The sequence below is a fragment of the Marmota marmota genome, unplaced genomic scaffold (assembly GCF_001458135.2).
Source record: "Marmota marmota marmota unplaced genomic scaffold, marMar, whole genome shotgun sequence".
NCBI lineage: Eukaryota > Metazoa > Chordata > Mammalia > Rodentia > Sciuridae > Marmota > Marmota marmota.
The window spans coordinates 11,454,060-11,461,021 of record NW_026000283.1 but is presented as its reverse complement, the minus strand read 5'-3'; positions in this window follow the sequence as shown (position 1 = coordinate 11,461,021).

Genomic DNA, 6,962 nt, shown 5'->3' with positions numbered 1-6,962 from the left:
GGGGCGGAGGCAGGAATCTGTTTCCAACACCTTCCTTGGGAATTGTTCAGCACCCTCAAGTTTAAGGATCCCTGAGCTACAAGTTTAAGTAACTAACTCATAACTCATTTGGGTAAAGTCCAAGAGACAGACAAGTAGAGTCATGGATTGCCCCAGGTCCACAACCAGTCAGCAATGTACTGGAAAATGTTTAATAGTTGGCTCTCAAAAAAAAAAAGTCCAGAGTTCTGGTTTGTACCTTTTGCCAATTTCTGTGGTATAAATACTGTCACCATGCCAATTTCAGGCTGACAATATGACATCAGCAGATTACACAAAAACACACTGTTAATATAGTATTTCCAGCATACAGATACAATACACATAAGTAATCTCAGGATTATATATCATTGTACAACATGTTAAAATAATTAGGAAGTGATGAGGTTTTTTTTTTTTTTGGTGGTGTTGGGGATTGAACCCAGGGCCTTGATACATGTGAGGCAAGCACTCTACCATATATCTCTAGCCCCTAAAAGTGATGAGTTTTGAGTATTTATTACCTTTATTATAATTTATTTTGTGGAGATTTAAATATTACTTGTGTTTAACAAATGGCTTTCAAATTTTAATAATCAACTCTCACAAGCCAACACCAGCAAACCACTACCTACAAATATATATATAATTTTTTTTGGTGGGGGGGGTACCTGGGATTGAACCCAGGGCGCTTTACCACTGAGCCACATTTCTAACCCTTTTTATTTTTTACTTGTAACAGGGTTTCCTTCAGTTGCTTGGGGCCTCACTAAATTGATGAGGTTATCCTCCAACTTTCAATCCTCTTGCCTCAAGCTCCAAGTCACTGGAATTACAGGCCACTGAACCTGGCCTTGAAACCATTCTTGAAAGATACACAACACTCCTTTGGCCTGTGGACTTAAGCATAGCATAAGAACAAATGAAGCCAGAATTAGGCAGTCAATATAGATAGGTAAGTCGAGTCAGGTCAGATCAAGGAGGCCAATTTTGAGTGAGTCCAGCAAGTTGGAGACTGTCCCCTGAGGGATTGAAATGTTAATTTCTTCAGAGCCCTTCCTCCACCCTTATCAAGAACCTGCCCCTGCTCCAACCTGTGGCTAAGGTAACCTGTCTTTGCCCTTCCCCACTGGAGGCTATAAGGTTGTTAATTAATGTGTCCTGGGCTTCTCCATCCTGCCCTTCCCCCTTCAGCCCACCTGTTTCTCACCTTTCGGCCATCCCACCAAACATTCCTGAGCCTACTCACTTAGGAAGGAAGGAGAAAGATAAGGGGGGAAAGGCAGGAGAACAAAGGAATCCTAGGACATATAAAAAGGGCAGAACACCTCGATTTTGAGGATACCAGCTATGGCCCCCTTCTTCCTCGCAGGAGAAGTCTATATTACCCCTTTTTAAATAAACCCTGCTTCATATGCTTGCCTCGGCTTGCTTCTCTAATGTTCAACTTCAACATGTGGGTATCACAACATGGCAGTATCACAATCACAGAGAATCTGGTATCTGTCAAGTGAGGAAGGAAAAATATGGGGGAAGGCATTGTTTAGGGATGGATTTAGCTAGAAACCAACATGCAGGAAGAGATATTCCTGTGTTCGTTCCCTGGCGCCTGAGAGGCCACGTATAAAACCAACTAAGCAGCCACCTTAACCTTATTCAGAGGCCTGTATTAGACCTTAAGCTAAGAAAAACAGTTGGGCCTGACACATGTTAGCACCCTGCGGGTAAATTTAAATAAACTCTTCTGCATTTAAATGGATCTTTTAAAACAATAGAAAATTTTTCAGGAATTAGTGGTAAACAGAGTGTTATGGCTCAATCCCTACCCCCCTCTTCCCCACCCCCCACCTCCCGCTTCAATTTCGCTATCTGCATAATAAGGGGTTGGACACAAAGATATTTCAAGTCCTTCCAGCTCTAACTGTGGAGATCTCTCTTCCTAACTTACCTACTTGTTTATTTTTCCCCTCACTATTTGTATAATTTCAGTTCACTTCCACTAGAGGGTAGCCAGGGAAAGGAGATGAGGTCCAAATCAGTTTCTTGAATTCTTTGCAGTCAGCCCTGGCAAGAAGCAAACAGTCAGCAGAAGAAATTCATGTTACAAAGACAAAAATGAAATTTGAAATTCCTGTTGGTATCATTTGTCTTAGCTATGATGGTCCTATAATATACAAAGAAATTATGACAGAGGTGCTTTCCATAATTTTCTATTTAATCAATATCAAGAAACCAAGTATATAATTGCCTTGTCTGTCTGTCCCAGCTAATAAAACCAGTTTTACAAAGTCCATCTTGAAGCCCACCCCTTCCTCATTCTTTCTACTAAAATTTCCTATCAATAATTCTGATCAGGAAAACTACATTGATTCCCATCTTCTTACCACAGAAAATTCTACCTGCCAACCAACTTTGTTTCCCATTACTCCCCAGAAAATATCCTATACTCCCAGAGATGCAGCTTTCCATTAAAATCCTGCAAACATAGCTTTGGTTTCTGCATGGCTGACCCAGCTGTGATGTGACAAGAAGAGCTTTGAGCTGGATTCAAAAGATTTTATTGCAGGGCTGGTATTGTAGCTCAGCAGTAGAGCGATTCCCTAGCATGTGTGAGGCCCTGGGTTAGATCCTCAGCACCACATACAAATAAATAAATTAAAGGTATTGTGTTCATCTACAACTAAAAAAAATGTTTAAAAAAAAATCTTACTTCACCAGAGCTCCTTGGAGAAATGGTTGATTGCAGCTGGGCACAGTGGTGCACAAAGCCCATAATCCCAGCAAGTTCAAGACCAGCATCAGCAATTTAGTGAGACCCTGTCTCAAAACAAAAAATTAAAAGGACTAGGGATGTAGTTTAGTAGTAAAACACCCCTGAGTTGAATCCCCAGAACCAAAAAGAGAAAAAAAAAAAGAAAAAGAAAAGAAGGAAATAAATGACTGATTCCAAGGATGGGCAAGGTAGGTACACAGTAAACCCAGAATGTATTGTTATGCCAGAAATTAAGGAAGTCCGCAGAATAATTGATGGGGTGTGTCGCAAGGACAGGAATCAGTTTGAAGGGACGATAGGCCAAATTTGAAATAAACCGAAACCAAAACATGTAAACACAGCAATGAATTAGAGAATATAGGGGGAAAAAAAAGCCCAGGCACAGTGGCTCATGCCTCTGATGTCACCAGAAGCTGAGGCAGGAGAATGACAAGTTCAAAGTCAGCCTCAGTAATTTAGGAAAACTCTGTCTCTAAATAAAAATTAAAAAGGGGTTAGGCGCAGTGGTGCACACCTGTAATCCCAGCAGCTCAGGAGGCTGAGACATGATGATTGCAAGTTCAAAGGCAGCCTCAGCAACTTGGTGAGGCTCTGAGCAATTTAGCAAGACCCTGTCTCAAAAAAGGCTGGGGATGTGGCTCAGTGGTAAAGCACCCCTGGGTTCAATCCCTGGTACCAACAAATTAAAAAATAAAATACAAATAAAAAGGGCTGGGGATGTGCCTCTGTGGTTAAGTACCCCTGGGTTCAATCTCCAGCACCAAAAAAACAAAACAAAACAAAACAAACAAACAAACAAAAAAACATGAGTCCCTGCCAATAATAAGCAGATAAATAAATAAACAAAATGGGATTAGGAGTGATCTTCTTTACAATAGAACCCAATTGGTAAATGTGGAAGCACCAGATTTGGAAAGCCAGCATTTTGCACGTGCATAGTAAATATTGGTTCAGACAAGAATCACTGGATTTTGATTAGGAGTGGGATATTTGCACGGTCTTGAAGTATTAACCCACGACTGCTTGTTAATTGCATAGCAAAAAGAATGACAATACAGAGAAGAAACTGGACATCATTTTGAGAAAATGATCAAAATTAACATCACCAAGTGAGGGGCTGGCTAATAGATAACTCATTTTCAGTTTGAAACCTTGAGAAAGACTCAGCATCATCTAGGTAGTATTCCAACTGAGAATGAATGCATCACCTGGATCTAATCATCAGGAAACACCAAAGAAACCCCAAATAAGAATCCAACTACTATGTATAACTACAATGCTCTAATAATAATAATAAAAAGAAACCCCAAAAAGGAACATTTTATTGAAAGGAAAACAAGAGGAAAGTGGGAACTGTAGTTTTCAAAACTGTCAATGTCATAAAAGACAAAGCCTGTGGAAATGTTATCAGATTAAAGAAGATTAAAGTGACATGACAATTATATGCTTACCGGATCCTGGACTGGATTCTGTAAGGGAGGAGGGGGATAATGTTATAAAAGACATTATTGGGTCAATAGACAAAATTGGAAGGTAGATTAAATAAAATTACTGTCTCAGTATTAAATTTCCTAAGTTGACAACTGTATTGTGGTTATGTAAAAGAATATCCCCCTTCTTACAAAATGTACACTAAAGTATTTAGAGGTCATAAATAATGTAACTCTCAATGGTTCAGAAAAATAGGACTATGTATACAGACAGAAAAGCAGAAATTAGCTATAAAGATAATTATAGGTGAATCTGGGCAAAGAGTTTATGATGTTCTTTGTATCATTTGTATTCTTGCAACTTTTCAGTAATTTTGAAATTATCTCCAAATTTAAAAGTTTAAAATAAGAGGGGCTGGGGTTGTGGCTCAGTGGTAGTACCCTCACCTAGCATGTGCAAGGCACTGGGTTTGACAACCCTCAGCACCACATAAAAAGTAAATAAAATAAAGGCATTGTGTCCAACTACAACTAAAAAAATAAAATAAAGTTTAAAAAAAAAAGTTTAATGTTGAGAGCCACAGCCAAAGGGGCCCCAGCAAACTTTCAGACTGCCAGCTGATGATTGGCTCACAGCAGCCCCAGCAACTTCTAGCTGATTGGCTCCTCTGTGGTGATGCTCATTGGGCTGTTTCCCCGCCCTTTGAGACTAAGGAGCTGCTCATTGGGGGACTTTTTTTGGCTCCACCCACGCAACCCAGCCAATCAGCCTCAAGAGCAGGAGGAAAAGGGGAGGTGGAGAGGCTTGTGGGAACCCGGTGGTGGCAGTTGGGCTCTGAAGGTTTTTCCTGAGGAGCTGTTTTGTTTGGCTGTGTGGTTCTAAAAATAAAGTTTGTTTCTTTTGACAAGTGGCTCCTGAATTGTGCCCAGCCAGACTGCAGCAGTTTAAAATAAGAAATAATGCCAGGCATGGTGGCACATGTCTGTAATCCCAGCTGCTCAGGAGGCTGAGGCAGGAGAATCACAAGTTCAAAGGCTAGCCTCAGCAATTTAGTGAGGCCCTAAGCAACTTAGCAAGACCCTGTCTCAAGATATAAAATAAAAAGGGCTGGGAATGTGGCTCAGTGGTTAAGTGCCCCTGAGTTTACTCTCTGGTACCCATAATATAAATAGATAAATGAATGAATGAATGAATAAAATAAGAAGGAAATGTGGTTGCAAATTCTGGCCCCACCCCTTAGGTCCCTATGAGCATAGGCAACATGTATGACTTCATTTTAGAAATGGTTACCAATTATTGAGCATTTAGCATGAATCAGTCACAGTGGTAGGTTTTTACCTACAGTATTCCAATCCTCACAAGTTTTCTCCTGGTTTTATATATAAGGAAGCTAAGTCGTTAAGTTACAGGGTTGAGATTTAAATTCAGATTTGATATAAATACACTATTGCTAGGTAGCACAATACTTAGTCATAGTTGTTTTTTTCTTTTTACCATATTCTAAAATACTATTTCATTAGTTGATTTAATATTTGAACAATTTATTTTCTGTCTTCCTCCACAAGGTTAGAGATCTTTTTCTACTTTGTTCAATGTTATAGGAATCTGGAATAGTGTCCAGTACATAGTAGCTGCTCAGTAATTTTTTTCAGTTATGTTCTTAATGAAAGTTTAGGCCATAGGTATGTTGGATGTATTACACAGATGATTTAGATAATACTTTGGTATTCTTCACTGTAACTTTTGAATGACTAAGATAGACACTGTAATCAGTTCTGCCAGCAGTTCAAAGCTTTGGGGAGCAATGGACCTCTACTCCTGCTAGAACCCTTTGCCTGCTTACAATAACATTGAACTTTCAGATTGAAAATAATGCATACTCTTTTTTGTGGGAGGTACTAGGGATTGAACCCAGGGGCACTTAACCACTGAACCACATCCCCAGTCCTTTTCTTATTTTATTTTGGGATGCATTCTCACTAAGTTGCTTAGGGTGTCACTAAATTGCTGAGGCTGGCTTTGAACTTGCAATCCGCCTGCCTCAGCCTCCAGAGTTGCTCAGATTACAGGCCTGCCCCATCTCTAAGCATGCTGTATTTGAATCTATGAAGTATTATCATATTTTAATTTCCAGTGGCACGGAAAAATCTAACTCCTTTGGGAAAAGCAGTGTTTCCTTGCTGGTGTCCAATAGTCAAAAAAGATAGGTAATGGTGCACACCTGTCATCCCAGTTACTTGGAAGTTGGAAGCAGGAGGATCACAAGTCTGAGGCCAGCCTAAACAATTTAGCCAGACCTTGTCTCAAAATTACAAAGGGGCTGGAGATGCAGCTTTGAAATAGAGTGCTCTATTTCAGAGCTGCATCCCAAAGAAGACAGATTTTTCTGTGCTACTGGAAATGAAAATATGGTAGTAACACCTCGGTTTTGAAAGTCCAAGAAAGACCAAAAAATGGGGGATGGATTGTTACGAGGTGAGAACTGAAAACCAGACTAAACAACACGGAGATCTTACATAGGATCCTAGTGCATGGAGGTGGCCCCACTTTAAAGAAGACATAAAAAGAAATAATGAGAAAAAAATATGTCAGCCAAATCAAAGTTATGAGGTAGTCTGTGATTTTCATATGAATAGTATCTGTTTTTGCTAACTGCTTAATTCCAACCCCTAGCTCAGTGCTTGACATATAGTAGGTACTCAGGATGGTTTTTTTTTTTTTTTTTTTTTTTTTTTTTTAA